Consider the following 20,677-nt stretch of genomic DNA (forward strand, 5'->3'; position numbering starts at 1 on the left):
ACATTATTATTGGTGGCGGATGAAGAAGGACATGGTTGAGTATGTAGCGAGGTGCCTAAATTGCAAGCAGGTTAAGTATGAGCATCAAAGGCCAAGTGGCCTACTCCAACAGATGGTTATACCTGAGTGGAAATGGGAGTGCATTTATATGGACTTTGTAGTTGGGCTGCCCCGGACCTTGAGGAAGTTTGATGCAGTTTGGGTCATTGTTGACAGGTTGACCAAGTCGGCACACTTCATTCCAGTTGTGACCACGTATTCTTCAGAGAGATTGGCCCAGATTTATATTCAGGAGATTGTTCGGTTGCATGGTGTGCCTGTTTTCATTATATAAGATAGAGGCCCTCAGTTTACTTCACAATTCTGAAGGGTAGTACATAGTGAGTTGGGGACTCGGGTATAGCTCAGCACAACCTTTCATCCGCAGACCGACTGGCAGTCAGAGCGGACGATTCATATCTTGGAGGATATGCTCAGAGCATGCGTGATTGACTTTGGAGGACAGTGGGATTGATTCTTACCTTTGGCTGAGTTTGCTTACAATAACAGTTGTCATACCAGTATCGAGATGGATCCATTTGAGGCCTTATATGGTCGGCGATGTCGTTTGCCCATCGGATGGTTTGAGCCCGACGAGGCTAAGTTATATGATACTGATTTGGTGAAGGACTCCTTGGAAAAGGTAAAGTTATTTCAGGAACGACTTCGCATAGCACAGTCCAGACAAAAGAGTTATGCGGATTAGAAGGTGCATAATTTATCATTTATGGTGGGCGAGAAGGTTCTCTTGAAAGTCTCACCGATAAGAAGGGCAAGTTGAGCCCAAGGTTTATAGGTCCATTTGAGGTGTTGAGATGAGTTGGGGAGGTTGCCTATGAGCTTGATTTGCCTCCAAGTCTATAGGTAGTTCATCCGGTATTCCATGTGTCCATGCTCCGGAAGTATCATGCCGACAGGGCGCATGTGTTAGCACGGTTTAGTTAGATGAGAGCCTGGGTTATGAGGAGGAGCCATTTTCCATTGCTGACATACAGGTTTCCAATTGAGGTCCAAGAAGATTTCTGCGGCAAAAGTTCAGTGCAGGGGTCAACCAGTCCAGGAGGCGACTTGGGAGACCGAGGAGGACAAGCGGAGTAGATATTTAGACTTGTTCGGCACTCCAGGTGTGATTCTAGACCCGTTCGAGGACGAACATTTGTTTAACAGGTGGAGAATGTAAAGCCCCGATCGATCAATTTGCTTTTACTGTTTTATGACTTGCCGGACGGTTAGTTCGGGCTTGGAAGGATTCGGGTCTAAATCAAAGCACTTAGTTCCTTAATATTGGCTTAAAAGGGGTTAAGTTTGACTTGGGTCAATATTTGTAGTAAACAACCTCTGAACCAGAATATGACGGCCTAAATAGGTTTGTATGATAATTTTGGACTCGGGGGTATGTTCGGATCTGGTTTTGGATGACCCGGACGTTTTGGCGCATAAAGTTGAAACTTGGCGCATTGAAGGTTTTAAAGTTCTTTAAATTTGGTTTAAAGTAGGTTTTGTTGATATCGAGGTTCGTTTGAGATTTCGAGCAAGGGAATAGTTCTGTATGGTGATTTAAGACTGACACGCAAAATCTGGTGTCATTCCGAGCTGTTTAAGTGTGATTCAACGCGTTCATAGCAAGTTCGAAGAACTTTAAGTTCAAAAATTGATTCGATTTGGTTTGGAGTGTGATTCTTAATTTTGATGTTGTTTTTTGAGTTCCGATGGTTGGAGCGAGTCCGTTTTATGTTTACGAACTTGTTGGTATATTTGGGCGAGGCCCCAGGGGTAGGGGTTGGTGTTCGGTACTTCGGTACGGTATTTAATAATTACGGTTTGGTATTTTCGGTATATCAATTGCGCATACCAAATACCGTACCAAAGTAGTTCGGTATGGTTCGGTATTTTCTTATTTGGTTCGATACGGTTTCGGTATCATACCAAAGTCTTTCAAATCTCCCAAGATTATGCTATGCCTATTGCCTAATGTCTCTTCTGACTTATCCTGAGAATTCAACCACTCAAAGGCAAACTTATAAAATAGAATCTCGATAATTATATAGAGTAAAAAATAATTCCTGGAGTGCAGTGACCTAGATTTAACAATTGCAACATTGGATTCTGAAAAAAAAATGTGAACAATGCAAAAAGACAGCAGGAGATTTATGCTCTAAGATGATATTGTACTTTTGTCAGTACCCTAAGAGAATCTGGCAAAGCTTTTCAAAGGAATGTAATGTTTGACAAATCTATCGACTCGAGCTAAAACATTACACTAGCTAAAACCCCAAAAATAATTATTCTTTAAATGCTCAAAAACTGATTATTGTCAACAGAAGAAACTTCATGAAATATAACAAGTTGAAACTAACATAAAACATAAAGAATGAAGAAGTTGTGAACCTATTGAAGACTTGAAGATTGAAGAATAAATGTCAACAATGAGCAAACAAGTAGTCGCCGAGGAGAGGAGTCGCCGTTGCCGAGGTCGTGAAGTCGCCATCGTCGTCTCTGCTATTATAGTCGTGAATTAAAGCAGCAGTTAAGCAATGTTTTTGAGAGAAATTAGGGTTACAAAATAGATAAGGGAAGGGGTAAGCAGAAGCTAAGTTTTGCCGTCTGCTCTCTAAGTCTCTAAGCCCTAAGGGACTAACTAAGGGCTAAGGGATTAGGGGTGTTGTGCTTAGGTTTATTCTTTATTGGGCTGAAAATAGAAATAGAGGTGGCTTGGACTTAATATATTTCGGTATACCAAAATATCAAAAAATCAATACCGAGTATCGAACCGAATACCAAAAACCCGAAAAATCTATAACGAATAATACCGAAAAACCAAAACATCGAATATCAAAATACCAAATTAATTCAGTTCGGTTCGGAATTTGATTTTTCGGATTTTATGCCCACCCCTACCCGGGGCCCTCGGGTGCTATTCCTGCGATATGTGGATCAAATTTGGGCTTGAAAGAAAGGCTGAAGCACTAGGGTTCTGGTGCAATCGCACCTGCGAAGAACCTGCAGCAGGTGCGAGCTCACAGAAACGAGCTAATTCCTGTAGAAGCGGCTTGGCGTGGGCTGGCCAGTGATCGCATAAGCGGAGAAGGAGCCGCACCTACGAACGCGCAGGTGCAAAGGAGTTGATCGCAGAAGAGGGGAAGGTCGTAGGTGCGACACGTACGCCGTAGAAGCGGTCTCGCAGAAGCGAGCCGTTGTTCGCAGAAGTGAAGGAGGCAGACCTAGACTGGGTCTACTCTTGCGAGATTTTTGTCTGCAAAAGCGGAGCCGCAGGTGCGGAAGTGGCATCGCATGTATGACAAACTGATGGGCAGTGAGGTTCATTTAAGTCGGGACTTAGGCCATTTTTGACTCATTTCTTTCATCTCTTGGACAATTTTGGAGCTTCTTGGAGAGGGGTTTTCACCTAGCTATTGAAGGTAAGTAATTTCTATCCAATATAAGTTAAATACATAGATTATGGGTAGATTTTAACATGTAAAATTATGGAAATTATGGGTTTAGTTGAAAAACCTAGGTTTTGATAAAAAAAAAATGGATTTAACCACTAAAATAATTATGGAATTGGGTGAAAATTATATATTTTAGTTCGTGAGGTTATGGATAACAATTATCTTCGAAAATTTCTGAAATCCGGGTACATGGGCCCGAGATGAATTTTAGAATCTTTCAATTTGGGTTGGGTAATTACTCTAATAGCTAAATTATTAACTTATGAGCGTATATTGATTATTTTATATGGCATTGGGCTAGCTTCAGATTATTCGGCACCAAGTTGGATCCTTAGAGTAAATTTGTGGCCGGAAAGTGAGCTTTGAGATGAGGTAAGTGTCACGACCCAAACCTATGGGCCGCAACGAGCACCCGGTACCTTACTTAACCGAGTAACAACATAACATATCTTTCTTATTGTACTTCCGTTGAAAAATGGGCCAAACGGGCCGTCATGGGCTAACCAGAATAAACATAGAGGAATACTCAATATAGGATGGCCCCAACCTGATATAAAAACTTATACATGTGATATACGGGCCTATAAGGCCAACTTGATCATTTGTAAACTCAAAACATAGGCCAACAAGGCCATACAAGCATTCGTATACATGACATCTGTCTACAAGCCTCTAAGAGTATATACTTATCACAAAGGTCGGGGCAGGGTCCCGCCATACCAAACAATACACGTCTAAATCATACTGACCAAACAAGCAACTCTGGAGCAAATGGAGCGCACCAACATTTTTCGCTGATCTGATGGCCTACTTGGAGGACTCTCGACCTGTCTATCGGAACCTGCTGGCATGAAACACAGCGTCCCCGGGCAAAAGGGACGTCAGTACGAATAATGTACCGAGTATGTAAGGCACATAAATAAGTAAATAACAGACATGGAAGAAATATAGAGTAAATGACTCAACCTTTAAGTCTGGATAACTCTGTAAATCATGAAATAATTATAGTGTCATGCATATGCGTATGAATGTCATATCGTGCATAGGTACATGTTTCATAACACCATCGGCCTCTGAGGGCATCCCATCATATCATCTCGGCCACTGTGGGTAAAATCATCAATGTATACCAGCTGATCAGGTGGTGGTGCGTATATAACGCCGTAGCCTTTTTCCCATATCTCATATAAATAATATATATATATATATATATATATATATATATATATATATATATATATATATATATATATATATATATATATATACGCGTATATAACGCCATCTGGTCATGGGTCAATGTACATGTATAAATGCATTAAATGCATAAGAAATACATTAATAAGATTTTCTCGAAATGTCATAAAAATAATATACCTGTCGGATAAATTTTATCAAATACGTATTTTTCTGAGACCCATGAACAGAAGATATAATAATAATTCATGTGGAAAATCAAGAATATAGACACCCCTAATATTTCTATGAATAGAGTCATTTATGGAAGTTGTGCATTTGCTCATTTCGTTCATGTTGTATAGATCATGCCAAAAGAAAAAAGGGATAGCCTTAACATACCTGAGTCGATTCTTTTGACAATTCCTCTAACACACGTTAATTGTGACAAAACATGGAACAAATCGTATGAAAAGCTGAACGCAATCACGTTGCTCAAAGAAGATCTTGGCCGAAACCTTTCCATCCCCAAAATGACATTTCTTATGTGATTTGGATAAGAAACTCTTGGATAACGTTTCTTGGATAACGTTTCCATCCAAGAAAATCTTGGCCGAAAGTGATTTGGACAATGTTTCTTATGTGCTTGGTTGAAATTCTTTTGTGATTTTGGATAGTAATGTTTCTAAGAGATTAGAATTAGAAAGTGAATCTTGGACTAGGAATGGTATATTAAATTTTTAGGTGGCCCCACTTTGAAGACTTTGCCACCAAAATTCATACAATTTGGCCACCTTGCATTATGATTTAAGAGTCACCAATTTGCATTGATGTGCTGCCACATTTTTTGATGTAATTGTTATCCAAATATTTAATTATCCACTAATCACTTAATTAACTAGTTAATTCCCCTATTATCTAATAATTCACATAATTAATAATTATGTCAAATTACTTAAAATACAACTCACTTTTAACACACTTTATACACCTTACTACCATAAATATCGGGTATTTTATCTCGGGCCGTATTTTATCCCAACATGACAAACTTCGACGAAAATTCATTTTTTCCCGATTTGCTTACCCTCTCACCTTCACAAATTTGCTCATCCCTTGTTTGAAATAGCATAAGGTTTATAATCTCAAAATAATCTCATTCCCAAACTTACGTCGATTAACTTACGATGAAACCTTAACGTACGAAAACATGGTGTGTAACATCATTCCCCCTTTTGTAACATTCGTCCTCGAATGTTGACTGATGCAATTATCATAATCATAGCCTATAGTCCTTGTGAATACTTTAGTACTCTTCTTGCCATATTAGGCAGTTGTTCTGTGAATAAATCCAAAGTCTAGCGTATTCCCACCTGTAGGTCTCTTTCTTATACCACGGCCTGTGGTCGGGATTCTTTCAATCTCGTAACTCTTGCTACCTTCTGTCATACAATTTGTACGACTTTTTCCTTGTAAGTACGCCTATGCGACTCTTCTTACTTTTTTTTTTCCTGCAGCTTTTACCCAATCTCTAGGCTTCACTTCGTAAACATATACATAGCTTGATAAGATGTCCCTCTGGGCATCTATGGGTACACCGAAATTCTTCGTTCGGTACTTTGTTGAACTCACGAATATTACTATACCTTATTTCGTTTATCTATCTGTATGACTTTACTGCACCTGGGTAGGTCATACTATGCCATAACACTTAACTCGATTTATCGTTACTGAGGGTTGCTACCGAACTCCAGGTTACTTTCGTTGTTTATCCCATATGTATAAATCTAAGTCATTTAATGCTTCCTCATTATTGTTCATTTTAAGAATGGTGGCCTAATCTCATCTAATACTTTGTGACTTTTGTCCATCCATTGTTAATTCACCTCAATATTAATTTACAATATACCACTGATAACTTGAAACTTCTTACGTCATACCTTGCCATTAGGTCTTACGTTGCATCGATGAATATTTGAAGTGATTTTCCTGATCCACTTAGGGGTGATACTGTACTTCAATGACCATATTTTATAGCATCCCAATGTAATTCACTTACGTGGGTACTTTAATCTCGTATAATCCATGAAATCATCTTCAAATCGTTACTCACTTGAAGGCCTAAACGTCATCCTTTATCCTTCACAATTACACCCTCATTGTACTATCAGGGTAGCATTCTATCTCTTTCAAATGCTATTAGTCTTAGACTCTCTTGAGTTTATTCAGGCTATACTGAACTTGCTATAATTTAGAGAGATCATTAGCTCTTTTGTTTTCACGGGCTTAATCCCGAGAACTTACCTGTTTCTCGTCACCTCCTCGTTCGCCCTTTTTTGTCTTTATTCCTGTCTTTCTAAAACGTTGTTGCTTTACCATAATTTAGCTTGCGTCATAGATTTCCTTGTGTCATTCTGGAACATCAAGCGCGACATCACATCGTCTCTAACTCTTCTTTACTTTCTTAATTAGCCTCCTCGATACCTGGAAACCATAGGCTAGAAGACATGCCATTGACGACGTCGCGATCATTCTTGGATACTGAATCCCCGCGCTTTTATCCTTCTATCCCAAGTATGGACTATTCACAACTTCCTGCATTTGAGTATTGCGTACGTTGTTCACCTTTACCTTACTTACCTTAAAATCTTGCATCACGTCTTATATCTCTTTCATGATCTTCCTTTCACATAGGTATAATTCACATCCATAACTTGAGGCTTTATTATAATACTTGCACCTCTAGTATATACATAATCCGGTGAGAGCTTCATACTGACTTCTTATGAGGTTGGTACTTTTCTAGCCGGATTTATCGTAGGGCCGCTATAGAATATGGTTGTTGTACTATCTCTCTTGCACCTATGATATTAAGAGTGATTCTGCAATGTTCTTAATCACGATGTCCATAATTTTCTGGGTCCAATAATCAAACTCTTGATTTACTTGGGTAATGTAATTATTTAGTTTCCTTTTTCCTCTGATCAACCTTTATGTAGGCTTAAGCTATCTTCCGATTTGTGGCTCATGGTGTTAGTTATTATACTTTTAGCCTTTCGTGGGCGCTATGGAATATCCATGATACAATCTTTTAATAACTCAATCCTTTGTCTATGACCTGGGCTCAATTCATTCATTTAACTTAAATTAGAATCTTCTACGGTTGTATGATTGTCGACATATATGTTGCATGGAAAATACTCAGAACGCTTAAGTGCGTTCATAACGTAACCAGCTATGGATCATTGATCGAATAAGTCCTTTCATTCCTTCTTAGCTTTCTTTAAACGTAAGCTATTACCTTTCCTGGTCTTTCTGCCACTTTTTGCTTGAATACTTAGTTTATCTTAGTGCCCACACATATTGGAATTCCATACAACCCATATGATCTTTTATCCTTTCTCGCCTATAATTATCCATAGTTAGTTATCTCCACGTCCTTGTGCTTGTAGGGTTGCTTTTGAACTTAAATTTTGACTATTTCTAATGGCATCCTCTTTTATTTCCGTAACACTTATACGCCACCTTTAACTACCCTAACTTCTATCTGAATATTTCTCAAGGGTTCTGAGGTCATATCTGCGAGACTGAATTCCCCATGTTGGGTTCACTATGTTTATCTTGCACGATCTATTGATTTGTCTGTATCCCCTTGTCTAGCCATAACTAGGCTCTTCCTGAATTAACTACTAACTACTCGTTGGTCCATTCTCATATCCATATTCCGTATAATCTTTCTTGGGTTATTTCTTTTGTATTAACTTACTATTTATCAAAAACATCCTGGGCAGGGACCCTTACTTCCTTTCCTTGACGTCGTGTTTGCATAATGTTCTAGATTCGTAGCATATCTGTAGGCTTTGAATAAATGCAATCTCGTCCCTTTTTTTTCGCTTCTTCCTTTATCATTACATAGTTACTAGAACTACTTGTCTCTGACTTAATGCCACATCACTCCATATTCCCCCCTTTAGGGAAGTTCTAAGATTTAGTGCTATGATGAGCTACCTATAGATGTTTTACCTTTTTATCTTTGGCGTCTTCTCACATTATCGATGACCATTACTCGCATTGCGGTAATTCTCATTGCTTACTTTAGGGAAGCATTTTCCTGAATCACCATTCTATGAATTTCTCATGAACTTCTTCTGTTGTCCACTCTATTATTGCCAGAACACAATCTCTGAAATTCTCATAATACCGACTATTATCAAATCAATCAATCCCTAATTCATGTCTAGTTTACCTTGTTTACTAGCCTATACTGATTTGTATTACATTGGGGGTCTAACTTTTCCTTTTGTTCACGAACGTGTTTCTCGAAATGAGGATATGACTTTCTGGCCTATACTCTTTTGTTGTCTCAAGGCCTGTCACTTCTCATGTTTTTCTTCACTTGACTATAGACTCTATAATACTGTCATGTTTTAGCCGTTATCATCCAGGTATCACATCTTACTCATAATGCACTCTCTTCTTATTTCCTGCTAACATTTTTGTCCATCACTTTATTCTGAAAACTTTGACAAGATATTCTTTTGCTTTTAGCTCCCCTTTTCTCCATCCACTGCCTCTTCAGGTTGCTTAACATTATTTCTCTACTAGGGACGGGATCCATATTAAGATAATATTTATCCTTTCCAGGCTTCCAGTGCCTATCTTTGTAATACTCATATCTAGTTATACTATTTTAGAGCGCACCATCTGAGTGTCTCACAAGGAGATCTATCGGCACATTATCCTTCGAAAATGTCAACTAATGCAAACAATCCATCCACCATTTTGGGTCACTCTAACCCCAGCCGAATTCTGATACCCGGCATTCTCTTATACTGTATATATTAGCTCCTATAGGGCATAACTAAGATCGGTGTGGCCAATTGTACATACCTCTGTTACTATTGAAGGTAACTCAAAAGGCTTATCTTTCTATGTCTGAGTTGTAAATACTGTTATTCTTCATTAACTGGGCGCCTCGTACCCTTCTTCATCTTGCTTTTTTTTTTTGAAACTTATACCTTCTGATTCTTTCATTGCTTTTTACCATAAGAGTGGATAGGCATTCTTGCCTTAGGGATCCTTATCAAGAAGTTTACACATCTTAGTATACATGATCTGCTGAATACCTCATCTTTATCCATCATAAGCATGATGCAAAAATCGAGTTCCTCTGACTCAACTCTTCCACAGATATATCCCTTACCAATCATCTTTCTGGATGTAGGCATCATCGTATTATGAATAAGATAAAGTTTAGAAAATTGAGTTCTTACAACTGGGCTCTCCCACATGATCTAGAGTAAGAAGAAAGAGTGACAATCCTAAATGCTCTGTAGCCTCCTGCTTATAAGTGTGGTGCACGATAAACCCATAAACAAGATTCTACTAGACACGGCTTGTAGACTCTCTAGGACAGAACTGCTCTGATATCACTTTGTCACGACCCAAATCTATGGGCCGCAACAAGCACCCGGTACCTTACTTAACCGACTACCGACATAACATATCTTTCTTATTGTAATTTCGTTGGCAAATGGGCCAAACGGGCCGTCATGGGCTAACCAGAATAAACATAGAGGAATACTCAATATAGGACGACCCCAACCTGATATAAAAACTTATACATGTGATATATGGGCCTATAAGGCCAACTTGATCATTTGTAAACTCAAAACATAGGCCGTCAAGGCCATACAAGCATTCGTCTACATGACATCTGTCTACAAGCCTCTAAGAATACATACTTATCACAAAGGTCGGGTCAAGGCCCCGCCATACCAAACAATACACGTCTAAATCATACTGACCAAATAAGCAACTTCGGAGAAAATGGAGCGCACCAACATCTTCCGCTGATCTGATGGCCTACTTGGAGGACTCTCGACCTATCAATCGGAACCTGCAGGCATGAAACACAGCGTCCCCAAGAAAAAGGGACGTCAATACGAATAATGTATCGAGTATATAAGGCACATAAATAAATATATAACAGACATAGAAGAAATATAGAGTAAATGACTCAACCTGTAAGTCTGGATAACTCTGTAAATCATGAAATAATTATAGTGTCATGCATATGCGTATGAATTTCATATCGTGCATAGGTACATATTTCATAACATCATCGGCCTCTGAGGGCATCCCATCATATCATCTCGGCCACTGTGGGCAAAATCTTCAACGTATACCAGCTGATCAGGTGTTGGTGCGTATATAATGCCGTAATTTCTTTCTATATCCCATATAAATATAATATACATATATACGCGTATATAATATCATCTGGTCATGGGTCAATATACATGTATAAATGCATGAAATGCATAAGAAATACATTAATAAGATTTTTTCGGAATGTCATAAAAATAATATACCTGTCGGATAAATTTTATTAAATACATATTTTTCTGAGACCCATGAACAGAAGATATAATAATAATTCACGTGGGGAATCAAGAATATAGACACCCCTAATATTTCTATAAATAGAGTCATTTATGAAAGTTGTGCATTTGCTCATTTCGTTCGTGCCATATAGATCATGCCAAAATAAAGAAGGGACAACATTAACATACCTAAGCCGATTCTCTTGACAATTCCTCTAACACACGTTAATTGCGATAAAACATGGAACAAGTCGTATGAAAAGCTGAACGCAATCACGTTGCTCAAAGAAGATCTTGGCCGAAACCTGTCCATCCCCAAAATGACTTTTCTTATGTGATTTGGATAAGAAACTCTTGGATAACGTTTCTTGGATAACGTTTCCATCCAAGAAAATTTTGGCCCAAAGTGATTTGGACAATGCTTCTTATGTGCTTGGTTGAAATTCTTTTGTGATTTTGGATAGTAATGTTTCCAAGAGATTAGAATTAGAAAGTGGATCTTGGACTAGGAATGGTATATTAAATTTTTAGGTGGCCCCACTTTGAAGACTTTGCCACCAAAATTCATACAATTTGGTCACCTTGGATTATGATTTAAGAGTCACCAATTTGCATTGATGTGCTGTCACATTTTTAGATAAAATTGTTATCCAAATATGTGGATTAATTATCCACTAATTACTTGATTAACTAGTTAATTCCTCTATTATCCAATAATTTACATAATTAATGATTATGTCAAATTACTTAAAATACTACTCACTTTTAACACACTTTATACACCTTACTACTATGGTCATATGGTACCTTGTATGGCACTAGTCCATAAATACCGGGTAATTTAGCTCGGGCCGTATTTTATCCCAACATGACAAACTTCGACGAAAATTCATTTTTTTTCGATTTGCTTACCCTCTCACCTTCATGAATTTGCTCATCACTTGATTGAAATAGCATAAGGCTTATAATCACAAAATAATCTCATTCTCGAACTTACGTCGATTAACTTACGACGAAACTTTAACGTACGAAAATATGGGGTGTAACAATAAGTCTCTTTCCTAACCTTGTAAGAGAGAATTTAACCCATATGTGGTTTAAATTACTGTTTGATTCTATCTGTTGGGGCTACGTACGCACGAGGTGACACGAGTCCGTGCATAGCTACTAATTATGCTTAAGTCCGGGTAGTTTACGACCCAAATTAAAGCTTAGTGGTGAGCTATTTTCTGAGTCCGTTATGCAGCACCCGGAGTCTCTCTTTTGCATTTTATTTTCTGTCTACTCTATTTCAGATAATAGTTTAGTGTTATGTATATTCTACTAGTTGCTTATACACTTGTGACACCAGGTCTTGGAACATATGCTAGTCGACTTTATGGTTTTTGGAGCATTTATTTCACTGCATTTGCTCACTCATTAACTTTCGCTTTACTTTATTAAATTTTCTACTCCTTAATTTCTTAATAAATAAAATTAACTACTTGAAAATTTATTAAAAAGAACAATATACACGTGCAACGCACGTGGCGAGAAACTAGTACAAGATTAAAAAGGAAGTATGATTTTCGCCCCAAATTAAATTGAGAGAGTAAATCATTGCTTTCTAATTTGGAGATTTAAGGTGTTTTTAATTTGTAAATATTAAAATTTACATTGTTTGATGCTAATCTTAGGATGTTTGGACTTTTCTTCTGTGACTAGCTTCAAATATTATTTCAAGACATATTTTATTATAGAAATGCAAAGTAAAATTGTTAAATGCTCTTGAATTTTTTTTTTGTTTGAAGTGGAAAGTATAAGGCTCCACATTGTTCATGAGTGTGCATGTAAGTTTCATTCAGTAATAAACGGTGACTTGATTCTGTCACGACCCCAAATTCCCTCCCTAGGATGTCGTGATGGCACCTAGTCTCTAAAATTAGGTAAGCTTATCAATGCGGAATAATAATAAATATGAAATAAATAAACTACAATTCAAATAATTTCAACTCCCAAAACCCAGTAGAAATAAGTCACAAGTTTCTAATAATTTATTCTCTATACATCAGAGCCTAAAACAAATAAGGAAGACAACATAGTAAGATAGAAGGGGACTCCGGAGTCTGCGGACGCTGGCAGATATACCTCGAAGTCTCCTCGTACAGCTAGTTTACTGATGCCTGGTCTGATAAGACGTACCTGGATCTGCACAAAAAGATGTGCATAAGCGTAGTATGAGTATACCACAGCGGTACCCAGTAAGTGCCAAGCCTAACCTCGGTAGAGTAGTGACGAGGTCAGGTCAGGCCCTACTAGAGAATAAATAACAGCATGGTAAAATGTTTAAATAATATTATAATATAAAATGACAATGAAAATGACTCAAGTAGTATGTCACATTTAATTACACCAAATAATGGCAAATAAATACCTCGTGGAAACAAAACAGAATTCTTTTCAACTTTAAAAAAATCACAACAATAATCGAAGGCAACTGCGGCCATAAATCAATATCAATAAGGGCACTCCCGAGGTACCGCCTCGTAGTCCCAAATCATAAATAAATTCACAATATCTCATTTCCTTATCTCACCGCGGGAGCCTTCACAATTTATTTGAAAGAAAATATTTTTTCCGAAATAACATCCCGCGTTTTAACCATCCTTATCACACCGCATGACTTCTAGTAGTTCCCCCTACTAGCCACGCGTATCAAGCCACCATTATCTCACCGCATGCGTTTCAATACCCAGACCTTATACCACCGTATGCGTATCAATATCATAATATATCACAATTTGCACCTCAGATGCTCAAATAATTTAACTTGCCAAAATAATTCAACAACAATATTTTTCCACAATAAAGAGCTCACAGCTCATATCAAAATAATTCAACAATAATATTTTTTCACAATAAAGAGCTCACGACTCATGTCAAAATAATTCAACAATAATATGTTTCCACAATAAAGAGCTCACGGCTCATGTCAAAATAATTTAACAATAATATTTTTCCACAATAAAGAGCTCACTGCTCTATCACAATGAGCACAAAAATCTTACAAAAATATTCAGGAGTAAATAATTTAGGAAAATAATATTTAAAAATCTTTAATACGTTGCTTCAACATCAAGTTTAAAAATGTCAAATACTTCATATTAATAATATTTAATTTAAAGAAAATCAACCTTCAAATAGTGCACAGAATAAAAGAAACCAAGTTCCAACTAAATAGATAAAACAATTAGCAGGAAAAGGTCAAACAAATTTAAGGCATATATTTTAGATCAATGATGAAGAATATAACAAGATAAAATAATTTAATAAATACGCAACAATGATCTACACAATTTAAAAATATAATATTTTATATTTAGCCCGTGTACACACTTGTCACCTCGTCTACACGACTTTTAACATATTCCAATAATCACATCAATACCAATCCTAGGGGAAATTTCTCCCACACAAGGTTAGACAAGTCACTTACCTCGACTTGCTCCAATTTAACCAAGTATTATGCTTTTTTCTCAATTTTACGACTCCGATATACTCGTATCTAGTCATAATTAATTTGATACAGTCAACAAAAATTATAGAAATCAATTTAATAAGAAAATACTATATTTTTCAATAAAATCCGAAATTAGCTCAAAAATCGCCCGTGGGGCCCACGTCTCGGAATCTGGCGAAACTCACAAAATCCGACAACCCATTCAATTATGAGTCAAGTCATACTAGTTTCACTCAAATCCGACTCCGGATCGACACCGAAATCTCATAAATTCATTTATATGAGATTTCTAAAATTTTCCCAAATTTCTATCTCAAAACACTAATTAAATGGTGAAAACAATGATATATTCGTGTATATTGACCAAATCCGAGTTAGAATCACTTACCCTAATGTTTTTCCTTGAAAATATATCAAAATCACCTCTCCTCAAGCTCCAATTTGTCAAAAATGTTAAATGGGATGAAGTCCCCCATTTTTATAACTTACAGATCTGTCAGGGAGCTCGATTTTGTGAGGGAGCTCGATTTTGTGAGGGAGCTCGATTTTGTGAGGGAGCTCGATTTTGTCAGGGAGCCCAATTTGTCAAGGAGCTCGATTTTGTCAGGGAGCTCGATTTTGACAAGGAGTCCGATCTTGACAGGGAGTTCGATTTTGTCAGGGACTCCGATTTTGAGAGGGAGTCCGATTTTGACAGGAAGTCCGATTTTGTCAGGGACTCCGATTTTGACAGGGAGTCCGATTTTGACAGGGAGTCCGATTTTGTCAGGGAGCTCGATTTTGACAGGGAGTCCGATTTTGTCAGGGAGTCCGATTTTGACAGGGAGCCCGATTTTTGACAGGCAGCCCGATTTTGACAGCATTTCCAACAGAAACATTGCAGCAACTTTTGAAGTAGCTAAGTCCCACTTTTGATCCGTTAACCATCCGAAACTCACCCGAGGCCCTCGAGACCTCAACCAAATACACCAACAATTTTTAAAACATCATACTAACTTATTTGAAACCTCAAATCACATCAAACAACGCTAAAATCACGAATCATGCTCCAATTCAAGCTTAATGAAACTTAAAATTTCCAACTTCTACATTCGATGTCGAAACCTATCAAATCAAGTCCGATTGATCTCAAATTTCGCACACAAGTCATAAATGACATAACGGAGCTGTAAAAATTTTCAGAACTGGATTCCGACCCCGATATAAACAAGTCAACTCCTCGGTCAAACTTCCAAACTTAAATTCCTATTTTAGCCATTTCAAGCCTAATTTCACTACGGACTTTCAAATAAAATTCCGATCTTTCTCCTAAGTCCAAAATTACCATACGGAGCTGTTGGAATCATCAAAATTCTATTCTGGGGTCGTTTGCACATAATTCAATATCTGGTCACTATTTGAACTTAAGCTTTTAAATTTTCATCAAAATTCTATATCTCGGGCTAAGGACCTCATAATTAAATTTTGAAAATATGCCCAAGTCCCAAATCACGATACGGACCTACCGGAACAGCTAAAACACTGATCTGAGTCCGTTTTCTCAAAATGTTGACCAAAGTCAACTCAGTTGAGTTTTAAAGCTCTAATTCACATTTTAATTCATTTTTCACATAAAAAATTTTCGAAAAATTTTACGGACTGCGCACGCAAGTCGAGGAATAATAAATAGTACTTTTTGAGATTTTAGAATACATAATTAATTATTAAATTTAAAAATGACATTTTGGGTCATCACAGATTCTTAGAGTCAACATATAGATCTTATTTATATTTAGAAAGATTTCTTAGCTTGTTTAAGTATTAATTGTAAGTTTTTGTAACTATATATCAATGCTTGTGGAATCAGAAAGATCGATGTATAGAGCTAATTAACTATTGATTTAATTTTTCTAATGTCGCAAACAAGACAAGTTTGATACTTGAATACTTCCGTAAACTCAAAAACAATGATTTCACTAGTAATTGTTTACAGTAACTTAAATTTCAAAATACAGTAGAACCTCTCTAAATTAATATTGCCGGGACCATGAAATATTATTATTTTGTAGAGATATTATTTAATCGATAGATTAATATTTATTAATTTAAAGAGTGTTTTCGAGATTCAATGAAGGTTAATTTTTATTACATCTAAATCATTGTATCTTACTAATTTATGTATCATATTTATTGAATTAATATAAAAAATAAATTCATTATACATAAAGTACAATGTATGATGTACGATTCATTGTAATATTTTTTTAATTAAATGATTCATTGTAATGTTGATTGTTTAATCATTGTAATTAATAAATCATTGTAATGTTCATTAATTCTTAATAATCAAATATTATTCATTGTATTTTTACTAAAAATATTCAATGTATGACGGTGAGAGAATAAACTATATAAGAAACAGAGAAAATTTCTTCCCACTAATGGCTTCTCATCTAAAAGGTGTCACAAAATCAACAATGACAAATCAAATACGTAAAGCATTATGTGAGTACAAAAGAGATCATTCCATGTGAACTTAAAAAGATTTGCAGTTGTGGCTTGATGAAAATTTTGATTTGAAAGTTAGTCAAGGTACAATATCAAACACACTCAAACGATCAACTGAGTATCTTTCGGCTAACTTAGAAAAAGGAAGGGATATCAAGTGGCACAAGGCTCAAAATTTTCAGACATGGAGAAGGATATTTATGAGTGGTTTCTCCAATATCAAGACTGCGTGAATATAACGGTAGAGTTAATTTTGGAGAAGACGAGAGATACAATGAAACTTTTACATCCTCAGAAAGATTTTGAGCACAACGTTTCTTAAGGTTGGCTTGAGAATTTAAGCTAAGACATAGTATCAAGTCATTTCGTCATTTCGAAGAGAGTATTTCGGTTGATATACAAGATATGGAGACGAAATTGGAGTCCATAAGGGAAAAAACAAACCAGTTCCCTATGAAACTATTAGAAAAATGCCAATTTCCAACCGTCTAATCAGTCGAAAATTGTGTTTTTCCAACGAATTTTCAACAAAAGAAGGTCGGTCGGAAAACACGTGGTCGCAAAATATTTACAACCGAATCAGTCGAATTTTTTCGACAGATTCGATCGCAAACTGAAAAATAAAGGACGCATTTGAATTTAATTCATTGCAACCGAATTGGTCAGTAAATTTGCGATTGATTCGGTCGGTAAAAAAAAATAAAAATAAATAAATAAAAATTAAATATTTCAACCGATTTCGTCAGAAAATTAAATAATAAAATTAATTTTTAATTAAATATAAATTGACCAAAATAGTCGTACATATTGAGAATTAATTAATTAAAAGTTTTCAAAAATTCTCAATTTGCGACCGAATGAGTTGCAAATTTGTATAATTTCTAGTGAAATATTTGACTGATTCAGTCGCAAATCAGTTGCAAATCTGGAATATTTTTAGCAGAATTTTGCTGTATTTTTAATTACAACACCTACCAAATAAAACAGCCAACCAAACACCTAACAACCAATCAAACACCTAGTATAACAATCCAAATCCAATATTTACTATAAAATGAACAGTAATATTTATAACAATCCAATCAACTAATCAAACAACATTAATTTTGATCAAGTAATTATCAAAATACTAACTCAATTTCATAAATTAAATATGTCTCTAACTTCAACTCTAAAACATTCAAATAGCTAATCCTAGTCAGACTCAGTCTCCTCCTCAGACTCAAACTCAGACTCCATTGCAGCTTGACTACCTTTCTTGCTTTTCTTTTTTAATAATTTTTGGATCAAAGCATGAGTTGCTTCAAATTCTTGCGACATCTGATCTACTCTTTGACTCATAGCTTCCATATCTTCTTGGAAAACTGATGCACTAGTGAATAATGCTACTGCTGAACGATTGGAGGATGACTGTACTCCAATCCCGTAGACTCGGCCTTTATTTATTTTCATAAGAAATAAAAAAAAAAGTAAAAGGAGTAAGAAAACAAACACGCAACTTTCAAACTAATACCAAAATAGATAATTACATAATATCTATACCTTTATTCACGCCACCTGCCGCCTGTGTCCAAATTGCAGTCATATCCTCTAAGGTCGACTGAGTTCCTTCAGGATGAGTTTGTTGCCATGCATCAAGATCAATATGATACTTGTCCTGAAATAAAAATAATACACGTTATATAATTAAAAAAAAACCAAGAGAAAAGAATAATATAGTGTTGGAGTTGGGAACATACAAATGTCTCTGAAGCACGCAGTTCGACCCATCCTTCTCTTGTGCGTCCTTCTTCTTCTTCTTCTTCTTCTTCTTCTTCTTCTTCTTGTGGGTCTTCGCAAAGACCTCAGCATAAATCACATCCCCCCCACGTTCCTTTTTCTGAAAAGTAAAATATATATATATATATATATATATACATGTAAAACTAAGAATATTTTATAATAAAATTACCAATCTCAAACGATGGGCAGCAAAACTAATAGAACTCCAGTATGCAACGCTCCACCCTTAATAGATGTTCTGTTTAACTTTGCATGTTCACTCTTCTTCTTCCACTCAGGGGTGTTCCACTTCTCCAAGAGCTAATTCCATACATCTACATGTATCCAATCAAACCTGGTGCCACCTCTCGTAGCAACATGATATGAATCTGTTATCCTCTTATGTGCTCTCTTCTCGAAGTTAGCATTCATTAGAATTTCAAGTGTAGGCTGCTACACGCACCTAAGCTTCAAAAAGCAATAGATAATATTAGACGAATGAGGATAAATATTAATAAAAATTAATTTATTCTTACCTTAAATTATTGCCACATATTCATTCTGATTTGGTATTGTATCTGTCTCCAGGAGTTTCACGGCTCATGAAAAAAATGGCTTCATAGCTTCCATCACCATATGTGTGGTATGATACGATGGCAAAAACCTGCATTAAATTTAACATATAAAATAAACATTCATTAAATTAATTATATGCGAAATTTGTTTGAAAGATTTTAAAAGGGAATTGAAGGAAAATTCACCCGTCGCCACGGGGAATGATAATCAGCCGATGAAGATAATTGTACTGTACAATCCCTCCAGTGCTCTGTCTCCCAGTACCAGCAACTATAGAAGTACTGGCAGATGGGGATGCAACTGCGTGAGAGCGTCCAATATCCAAGTTAGATATACTTGCAGTGGATGATGATGGAGATGATAATTGAATGGGCGATGTATGAGGCACAAAAGATGAACCAACAGGCTGGCTACTATTATGGCTCGGGGATGCAATCAGTGGTGAGTCACCGAACTGACTAGCAGAATCACGTGGGAAAGAAGTTAAGAAATGAGGCATGGGTATAAAATTAATGGTGGTCGAAGCTGAGCCACCATGAGAAGGCATGGAGTAATACTAAAGCGAGCTAGACGGGGGATGGACTTTGAAAAAGTGAAATGTCTGTGAAGCTGGCATGGAAGGACGAAGAGGCATAAGAGGATGGCTCATATTTGGTATAGGTGGAGGAAGCTGACTTGTAGTAGGTAAAATGTGTTTTTTCTTCTTATATTTTTTTTATTTACCGCGAGAAGCCATCTGTGTAATGAATATAAAATATTTACATGTAAAATAATTTAACATAACAAATATAAACATAAGGTATACATAATAAATATAACAATATAAACATTAAAAAACAGAGATGTCATTAATAATATCATGTAATTTTATTACATATCACAATGAAGTATACCATAGCATATAAATACTGAACAAGTCATAAAACACACAAATAGCTTAATCCTTATCACTTGTTTCATTTTTATTTTTTTCATCATATAATTCTTCATCGCTAGTTTTATTTTCATCACATAATTCTTCATCCTCGCGTGTTTCATGTTCATCAATTGAATCTTCATCCTCATTTTCTATTGATGTTCCCTCACCATGCTCAGTCAAAATTGATCTTTGGACCGAAGGATTGAATTTTTCGTATAGGTCGTTGCTATCCTGCAATTCATCTGTTAATTCATTATCCACTATTGTTTCAACACTTGAAATGTTATTTTGGTACGCTACATCCAATGTATCCTCGACTTCAACTCTACCCACTGGCTTAGATTTTATCACTACCCGCCATGCAGACTTATTCTTGCACAAA

General features: G+C 36.3%; 1 long non-coding RNA gene across 1 annotated transcript; it reads right to left on the reverse strand.

The window, feature by feature from the left end:
- Positions 1-10,248: 10,248 nt before the first annotated feature.
- LOC138903662 (uncharacterized) lies at positions 10,249-11,491 on the reverse strand. The gene is made up of 2 exons (XR_011412999.1): positions 11,243-11,491; positions 10,249-10,566 (listed from the first exon to the last, which is right to left on the reverse strand). It is a non-coding gene; the product is annotated as an uncharacterized lncRNA (long non-coding RNA).
- Between the last annotated feature and the right edge of the window lie 9,186 nt (positions 11,492-20,677).

The sequence above is a fragment of the Nicotiana tomentosiformis genome, chromosome 12, assembly GCF_000390325.3.
Source record: "Nicotiana tomentosiformis chromosome 12, ASM39032v3, whole genome shotgun sequence".
NCBI lineage: Eukaryota > Viridiplantae > Streptophyta > Magnoliopsida > Solanales > Solanaceae > Nicotiana > Nicotiana tomentosiformis.